General features: G+C 37.1%; 1 long non-coding RNA gene across 1 annotated transcript; it reads left to right on the forward strand.

Annotated features, from left to right (window-relative positions):
- The first annotated feature begins 349 nt into the window (after positions 1-349).
- Positions 350-8777, forward strand: LOC148956007 (uncharacterized). Its single transcript, XR_016142143.1, has 2 exons — positions 350-855; positions 8426-8777. It is a non-coding gene; the product is annotated as an uncharacterized LOC148956007 (long non-coding RNA).
- Positions 8778-10041: the final 1264 nt, after the last annotated feature.

Genomic DNA, 10041 nt, shown 5'->3' on the forward strand with positions numbered 1-10041 from the left:
TGTGTATATCAATATCTAGATAAAAGATATCAATATCTTTTTTAATGTTGAAAAATGTAACGAAATCTTATTTTTGATGATACAATCATCGGTGGTTTTAGGCCTCACAATATGGTGGGGGGCAAGGTACCTTAATAGAAGTGTAAAAATATAAAATAAAAGGAATTTAATGTCAGAAAAACGGGGAAGGGGCAGCAGCCCCCCTGCTCAGGTCAAGAACTGTCACTGGATACAATATCTATTCCAAACAGACTACAAAATATTGGTAAAAATGGTAGAAAAAAACGACTTGTGTAAATAAAGAAAATTGCCACATTTTTCCTAGTTTGAAAACGAAGGAAGATAATGTAAGATTAGCTTAAGAATAGGTTTCTTAATGTTTTAATAATAATGACAGAGAGCTAATTAGATAAGAATAATGTGATGTAAGATGTAATGTGTAGTAAGAGAAATGAGCTTACCATCATTTCACTCATAAAACTCGATATAAAAACAGTAGTATCTTACATACCCACTCTATTTTTTTGTATTCGTGTTCAAATACAGCAGCTTGTGCCTTTGCCTTGTTTCATCCTCATATAATCTATTTCTTTAGGGGAGTGGAGCAGCTGAAGACGAAGATCCTCTTCCGGAAGGTTGGGAAAAGAGAACAGAAACTAATGGACGTGTCTACTTTGTCAATCACAAAAATCGGACAACACAGTGGGAAGATCCTCGAACTCAAGGGCAAATTCAAGAAGAAGCTCTTCCGGATGGCTGGGAGATGAGGTTAACTGAAGATGGTGTCCGATACTTTGTTGACCATGTCAGCAAAAACACCACATTTGAAGATCCAAGACCGAATGCAGCCAGAGGGTAAGCTACCCTGTTATATTCATCAATTATTCAATTTTACATACATTACTTACACTTTCTGTTAGTGAATATAAAAATGAATAATTTTCCCGAAGAGCGAATAAATAGTATTGGACACTATAGAAGAAGTCAGGCCGTATCTAGGGAGGGTGACTGGGCTTGACCCCCGCCCCCAAAAATTTGTGTCTGAGTCGTAAAAACTTAACAAAAATGCATATAAACAAATTTTCGTTGTTTTTTGTTTTGTTTTATTTGTAACCCCCACCCACCCCCCCCCCCCCGAAAATAAAAATTGAAAAAAAAACAAAAGGAAAGGTGGAGTAATAAAACAAAAGAAAAATATACAGAAAGAATTTGATTCACGGAAATAAAGGTAGTATCAATTCTGGATAATAATGTGTATCAGCAGAAACTTGAAGCTCTTTTTATTAATTATAACTTCGTACTTGTACATAGAGCAGGACCAGGTGTTTTCGGCTTCACCTGGCGTCTGAGAGGTCTGAAATTTTTGATTCTCAGTAACATTTGGCTGCTCAGAGAGATTGAAACTACATAGCAGAGCCGTGCTTCCATTTTGGCGTCAGTATGGATGTTACTTGGTTTGCGACCTCTCCCCCTCTAAGGACACATTATCCCGCTCTCCCTCTCCAAGGCTTGAACCCGTCTTTGATACGACAGTATTTTTTTTTAATCCCTTCGAAATAGGTCCCAAAGGACCTTCTAATGGGAAAATTGAAATGATTGGCTGAAAAATTCGCCTTTTCATGTCTTGACTTCTCCCTATCTTTCTACATCAGGAATTTTACATCTGCATTCTCTACATCCTATTTTGTGATTGTAAGGACGCGATGTGCACAAAGATGGTTTTAGTCTAAAGACGTTTTTTACGCATTTAAAGGGAATAACAGGACTTTGAGCTTACATTTTGAACAAACATCTTGTTTAAGCTACTTGTATGCAATAGATAGATGCTTAAATTTTAAATAGATAGATAGATGTAAATGTGTAAATGGATTGTTTCTGTTGGAAATTGCGAAAGAAAAGGAAGAGACAAACTCATGAAATACGTTGTAGAGGAGAGATCAGAAGTTTTACTAGCGTATAGGAATTTTGCAGTAGAATGGGTTTATCTCAGGTTTGATCATCATTTGAAAATAGTTTCTCTCGTCAAAAATTGTATATTTTTCCATGAATAAAATTTAAAATATGAGCATAATGGCTTGTTTAACTAAGCCAACGTTGCTAAAACTATTCCCAATCGGTGATGCAGCCAAAATAGTGTTATAAAAAAGATAATTTCTTAAACCACATTGTCCTGACATCATATAAAGAAAGAAAAACGAGCAAAAATGGGGTTTTTATAGACCAAATGAAAATACTGAAAAAACAAAGCGAATATTTCGAGAGGACAAACGCCTCTCTTCTTCAGCGCGAAACGAAACGATGTATCAATAAAAGCCGAAAATTTAAAGAATTAAAACCAACTACCAAACAACCATAAAAGCGAGTTATTCGCCAATATCCGCGATTTGCACAAAATCCAAAAAAAATATGAACTGCCATCGACAGATCCTAGCGAACAACTGACAAAGAGAAGGAAACAATTCATTCACTCGAAAAACAAAACGAACCAGCAATTAAATAAGTTGGAGAACTATGTAATTTGATTTCGGATTTTAATTAATCCATTTCTTGCAGACACCCTTTGAGCCCTAAGGGGTTGTTCACGTGTTTGATTAGATGACTGGGAAAGTGGTTCATGGTTTATTTCAGGGATTACTAGAGTATCGGCTTCTCTTTTGAGAAAACCGAAATATGACTCGTTTATTCTTAAATCACCGCAATCTCTGTTTAAAGCTAGACCTAAATGTTGGTATTTATAAATTTCAACAGCTTCTCTGTAGTGCTGGACAATACCTTTGTCATGCGAAATAAGACTAGCTTGATTAAACAAAATAGTATGGTCTGGTTTTTCAAAAATGTGCTCTGCAAGGGCAGAGTCAAAAATTTCTGTTTTTTTCCGCTTTTTAAGTGTATTATTAATTGAACTAGAGTGCTGAGTTAATCTATCCGTTAGTCGCTGAAACAAGGCTCCAGGTGCTGATAGGGTGGTAAATGAGTTTCTTAAATATGGTGGCTCTGAGGTTAGAAATAATTTACTGAAGGTAAGAATATAATTTTTGAAAAAGGGGAAGTACCTAAAGATTGTTCTTTTCGGCCAACCGTCTAGGGCTAAACGGAAAGCAGTTCGACCCTGTTTGGGGTGGGAGGACGTCATAAAGAAAGATTTAAAGGAAATGGGAACCTCGTGGGCGGGTGTAAAGAGGGAGGCTTCGAATAGATTGGAGTGGAGGAGGAGAGTGCGTAGCTGTCTTGGCCTCAGGCGGCTTGGTGCTGCGGTGAGTTGTTAGTAGTAGTAGTAGTAGCAGTAGTATATATATATATATATATATATATATATATATATATATATATATATATATATATATATATATATATATATATATATATATATATATATATATATATATATATATATATATATATATATATATATGTATATATATGTATATATATATATATATATATATATATATATATATATATATATATATATATATATTATATGTTTTAGTTTATTATTCCTTTTTGGTTGTCAATTTGTAATTTGTTTTATGTTTTTTGAGGGAGTGTAGCATTAAAAGCCTTGACGAACGAGGGAATAAAACAATGCATAACGAATATGTCATGGCGTTACCGGCCGAATTTTAGGTACCAGTTCAGCTACTTGTAGCGGGAGTAATTGGCATGAAGGGAGATGTTCAGGGGGGAGTATTTCACAAAGCAGTGGATTTACCAAAATACTGAAGTCAAACTCACAACAATTATTCACCTCGGCGTGCCGAAAGAGTTTTAAGGGAGAATTGTTTTGAAAGACAGAAATAAGGGACTTTGGAGGATTTAGAAACTACCAGAAGAGCTCGTATTGGATCCTTTCCAGGGGTCGTTCTGATCTGAAGTCAGGCCATAAGTCCAAAGAGGAAAAGGAGTATTCTACCACCGGTGGGATAAACGTAAATAAAATACATAAGGGGCGGGGAGATGGAAAACAATGACGAACAAAGAGTTTTAAAGATAGTATACCCAAGTTTGTCCATTTAATCATCTCCTGTGTCAATTTTTTCCACCTCAGGTCCTCCATGAGAAATACTCCTAGAAATTTGATGTTTGTGGTGTTGTGTCCTGAAACATTCTTTGAGCAAGAGATGAGTTATCCCTTAGAAAACAAAAAGTCAATACGAATGATTTTTCGTTCGACGACCATTCTGTCCTCCTCTGCTTGCCATGACTAACCCACCTTGTTTGTAACTGCCTCTCTTGAAACGTTCTTTTCACCCAGTTTCAGCACTAAAAAATCATCAAAGAACTACAAGCAATCCGACTCATCATTTGCCAACCCATTTACCACAACCAAAAAAAGTAGAAGGCCTGAAAAGGTTCCTGGAAGTGTATGAAACGATAGTGGAGCAAATCCAATTGGCCTTTATATATTTTTACTCTAACAGCTCTGTTGTCCTGCGTCAAGATCTCTTTTAATCTACTGGGCACGAGTCTTTTTTCGCCCCAAGCCAGAAGCAGCTTAATGTTTATTACCTTCGCTTAGTTTAGTGCATGAAACAACCTTTGTCATGAAACAAGCTTTGTCCCCTTTGTCTTGGTTAAACTTATAACTTGAAGTCCGATTTGGAAAGAAGACCTCGGTCTTAAAGCTGCCAAAAATCGTACTAAACTCTGGCTTTGCATGTGGATTGCGTGTGAGTGGCCCTTGCGAGGCCAAGTGTTTGATATAAAAAGTAAGACAAAAGCAGAGTTTAAACCGTATCTTCGCTTGGTTCGTTATAATGATGCTGAGCTCCCTAAAAGTGCAGTACTATGGAAGGAAGTCATTAATGCGTCTGAGTTTGATTTATTAGGGACCAGTGATGTTATCCCAGATTCCTCTTGGCTTAGGCATTATAAAAATATTTTTTGTAAGATTGAGTACAGCGTTCATTATCATTTTCAGTGCTTACTTTCTAAATTTTTGCCACCTAAAGTTTTGCAACGTCATGTTATTTCTGTATCAACTAAAAGTACTGTTAAGTGTATGCTTAAACTTAAGTCTAAATCCAGTGATCTTGTTGGGATTAACGCTCATGATTTACGTTGTGATTGTCCGGCACTAATCGCTCAGCTCCAGTTACTTTTTCAGTTCTATTTATGTTTGTCAATGGGGCCTGATTCCATCCTTTGCGGAACGGTAACTTCTATTCTTAAACGTGGAAGAGGCCCTTTCGATTGCAGTTCGTATAGGCCATCACTGTTGCTTGCAATATTAGTATGATTTTTGAATATGTTCTGCTCCCATATATTATTGAACGAACTGCGAAAGACTTAAACCGATTTGGGTTTGAACCTCCTATTGGGTGCCAACATGCGCATAAGGTTTAAGCTTCAGTTCTTTATGATGCTCAGTCTAAAGGTTATAAATTACATATTTGCGCTTTAGATTTGTCTTAAGCTTCCGACGGTATTTACCATGCACAAGTATGGCACTCTTTGTCAGAGTTTGGAGTGAACCTTTATGTCATACATATACTTAAATTTTGCAATAATAGTTCATTTCTTCTTTTGAAATCTGGTACAGGGTTCTACGGTAATATACCAGTTCAATCTGGAGTCCGACAGGATAAAGTGCTATCACCTTATCTATGTAATGCTTGCATTCAAAATGCGTTATCAGGAATCAAGCCTTCGTATTTTTATAATTTATCTGATGTGTCTTATGTTGTGTACATGGACAACCTGCTAGTTTTGAGCTGGACCAAGTCTGTTTTGGCATTGTCTGTCGGGGAAGGGAATCTGGGTCTTGAGGTCGCGTAAGTATAAAGACGATAAAATGTGCTCCATATTGATTTAAACGGAGGGAACATGGACCGGGTCTTCATGTTTATGGAAACCTGCTGGGCTTGTGATATCGTCAGCAAAATGGTGCTCGGATTCACAAGAGTATTCCTATATCGTTGATATATACGAGAATAGCGTGGTCAAGAACAAAAGGTGGTCTGTGCCTGCTTAGAAGACTCTAGGGAGAACCTTTAGCAAATGACCCGATATTCAGTTCGTGGGGATTTATCGTAAGATTTTGCTATGATGAAAAACAGTATTCTGACGCATTGCTCTGCCAGAAGCTCGACCCACTTCCGATATTAGGCATTTATGCAATCTAGTGACAAGTGTTTCTTGCGAAATTCATGCTGTATGTCGCTAATGATGCTATTTGACTCGACTAAATCAAAAGCGTTAAGCACTCGTGTGTCTTAGCTGCACATGGGAGAAGGGTTACGGACCTATGTTAACTGGCTTACGAATAGCGAGGATTTTTGTTGGTTTCCACAACCTTGGAAAGTTATGGGACAAAAATAGAGTTGGAAGAGTTATACTAGTCTGGTTGATTCTTTTCAGATGAAGAGGGACGAATAATTGGACTAATTTGGTGCCGCAGTACCTCGCTGACAACATATATCTAATCTAGAAGATCTGGTTCTGTACAATCAAGGCTCTGTACAACCCGCTTGATTTTTAGCGCAGTAGTTGACATGTTAAAAGGTGGCACGTAATCATCATCAAGAAATGAAAGCTCGGCAAAGGCCCTCGTGAATACTGTGATCAATGCTTGAGAATCCAGGATGGTAATCCCCTCAGGCCGAAGAAAAAGAATAGATGCTCCTTTTGACGGCTCCGTCTTATCCTTGACAAACCTTCACCAACTCGTTGCGTAGGCATTTTGGAGTTAAATAACGAAATTCTTCTTGTATTTTAAATCAGTGTTTGCGAATAGCACAAACGGTGGCATTTCTTGTTACCGTGAACTGTGCTTGATCTTCTTCACTTTAGACAAATCCCTGTGCTTTGTTCTTTTTGTTTTGTTTTTATAGGGTAGTTGATGCTGAACTAAGGTCTGTCTTTGCTTGATGTCTGTATATGCTTAGATTATATATATCCTTCTTTAAAATTTGGTATAATTTGCCAGTATGCCTCCGCCGCCCTGTAAAAACCATCATTGGGGAATGCTCTCTAATCCTGATAACCAAGCGGAGGCTACTCCAGAGTCCGTCCCAATCCCCATTTGTGGTACTGTTGAATAACCCACTCATGTTCGATCAGTGGTGGAATACGAGGGGTTTTCCTGGTTGTAAGAGACATACGGTCGCTTGCAAAAGTATTAGCAATCAAATCGAATGAGTCAGGATGACCTGTTAGGAAGAGATCAAGTCGAGATGAAGATTAAATCTAGCCGAATTAGGTGTCAAATTTTAAAATATGTTCAAGTCCATTGGAGGTAAAGCGATCATACCAGTATTATACCTCCTGATCCGAAACTTCACTGCGAATTCAAATTTTATTTCGGAAGTTGAAGTCGTCATGCAGAGTGATGACTGATCTTGGATTTTTTACACTGAAGGAATAGAGAGAAGCTTCAAGATAAATGTTTTTATTTGGCAATTTGGGGGATTATAAAACGTATCATGACGATGTACTTTTCAGGGGGTTCAGGTAGACCCATTGTGCATCGTTTTTTAAGAATCCTAGGTATTACGGCAAAAGTAGGAGATCTTAGTCCTGTGTAAGGATTAAAAATATTACTTTTAATATGGAACGCAAACGTACTGACGGGGCTCGTACGCACCTGTGTTCCCTTAGCAAGGACTTAGTTTTGCTACATTTTCGCTATTTTCTTGTAAAATAATTAACAAATCAATCAAAGTATTCTTGTAATTTCTTATATTTACCATATAATCTCCGGCACTTGTCTTGAAGTATCCCCTCCCTCTGAAAATATATTATGATTTACGTTTTCCTCATGTTTAATGATTATTTATGTTTTTTTACAAGTATTATTGTTTGTTATGCTATCGCTATTTGCTTTTCGAAACAATGAATTTTTTAAGATGCAAAGAGTTAATCGTATGTAAATTTTGGTGGATTTGCTATATTGTACTGTTTTAAAGTGTTGTTGAGTTTCAAGAATTGCAATTTTTCGTGTGTCTAAGTTTATTTGATATGTCCGATTTTGGTTTTAAGATCTATTAGAATAATATTATCTGGAGTACAGGTGAGAAGTTCTCACCACTACCATAAAATCTTGACCAAAGATCAAAAGCTTATAAGATGTGTAAAAAATCAAAATATTTTTTTGCAAATGAAGGAATATAGCAATTATTCCTTTTGTTGTCTTTCCAGCTTCCTCATGAAAATATCTAACTTTCTGCTCCTTCCCCGAGTAAAATTCTCTTCTACGCCCTAAAATTTAGGTTGGTATTCTTTCTTTTCCCTTTTTGAACTTTTTGACCTAGTAGCCTTGAAAACTCAATTTCCTGCTAGTTTGGATTTATATTTTATAAGCAAATTAATAGTCAGCATTAATCGTTTGTATCGGCAAGAGATGTGATATTTTAATTGTTTATTATTCTTGATGTTTCGTTTTCTTTGGTTTGGACTGTTGTGAATCTGGATTTCTCTTTTTAAGGCTTCTGGACCTACAACAACTGTATTCCCATCTGACTTCCATAAAAAAAACTGATGATCGACAAATGTCTCTCCTGGAACGGAAGGCTCGATTCCTAGACAATGCTAGGCGGGCGTACATAGAAAAACCTGGGCTGAAGATACCTGGCTACAATTGCTAATGGCTCACCCAATGTGATAGTTTCCTTTTGTTCTTCCTCTTCCGAACTGTGTCCGGATTTTGTGACTTTCGGTGACTAAAAACTAAAGTGGACCGCTAATTTCCCTTTTTATGCATCGAGGACGGTTTGTTAGAAAGTATTATCGGGTTTTAAGTACCTTATGGCTTTTCATTATGAATAAAGTTTTGCTTAATAGAATTCTTGTTTATCTTAAGCTCTGTTTCTTTTGCGTAAAATATTTTGCTCGGGTGCAGATCACATAGTTAGTTCCTTCGCCAAATTATAAGCATTATCAAAGTCACGTGAAAAATGAAAGTATTTTTGGCTTCTTCAATGTGATTTTTCAGAAGCACATAAACAAATGTATTACCGCATAGAGTTTCATAATAATGCAATGTGATAATACTATACTGTATTATTCAGTCAATAAAGCATAATAAATTAATAACGCACGATATTTTCAAAAACTCAACTGATACATTTTCTTCTAAGCTCATTAGTTTCATTGAACGCAAAAGGCGTTCAAAAGGCATTCAGGCTAACAGTAAAGTTATCGTGTCTAATAAGTACAAAGGCCTCATTGACTCGTGACGGGCACCCCTGCTGCCACCTACAATTTAGTTTAATGCTGACGGGGCACCATATATGGGCATAGAGTCCCTAGGGAGAACACCTGTGCTGTCAGTCTCGACGGGGGCACCATATATGGGCATGGAATCCCCAGGGAGAACACGTTTCCGAGAAATTGTTTCCAGGCGAAGTCTATTAATGTCTTTGACGTATTTCCAAGGAGAATTGTTTCCGGGCGAATGTTTATTAATGTCTTTGGAATTCTTCCAGGAGTATTGTTTCCGGGCGAATGTTTTGATTTTAGAGATGAAGAGATTAACGCGGGAAAGGGTTTCCTAGTAATTTGAAATGTGACAGCGCAGGGATGCCAAAAACAAAAGGAACACGCTGAAATTACGTTTATGAGTTCTTTGAGCGAAACCGTTTTACACATTTTAGGGAGTTATATTAGTAAAACAGTTAGAGATATTTCAAAAGATGATTTTAGAAGAGGTTTAAGAAGAGTATTTGAGAGTGAAACTTTGTGGTCATTATAATACACAAGTTCTATTTGAACAGTGTCGTGAGGTCCTCTACCCCAACCCCAAAGGGCTCCGATCCCCCTACCCCAACCCCGAAGGAAGCCCCCGGTCCTCAAAGGTCTCCCGGCGTCCCAAAGGCCCCTGAGCTCCCATTTTTAATACTTTTTAAGGCTTTATTATATCTTTTCAGAACAAGTTATTTTCTTAATGTCCATCCTAAACCCATTTTACAAGTTGAAGTACCCATCCTTTTGACCCACAACTTTGCTATACTGCTTTTTTGAATGCTCCAACACCAAGCAATACTTTTCAAAGGCATTTCAGAACCAGTTCTTTTCTTAATGTCCCTCCTAAACCAATTTTAC

This window comes from Artemia sp. Qi Xiang Cuo, chromosome 1, assembly GCF_049724085.1.
Source record: "Artemia sp. Qi Xiang Cuo chromosome 1, ASM4972408v1, whole genome shotgun sequence".
NCBI classification, from domain to species: Eukaryota; Metazoa; Arthropoda; class Branchiopoda; order Anostraca; family Artemiidae; genus Artemia; species Artemia sp. Qi Xiang Cuo.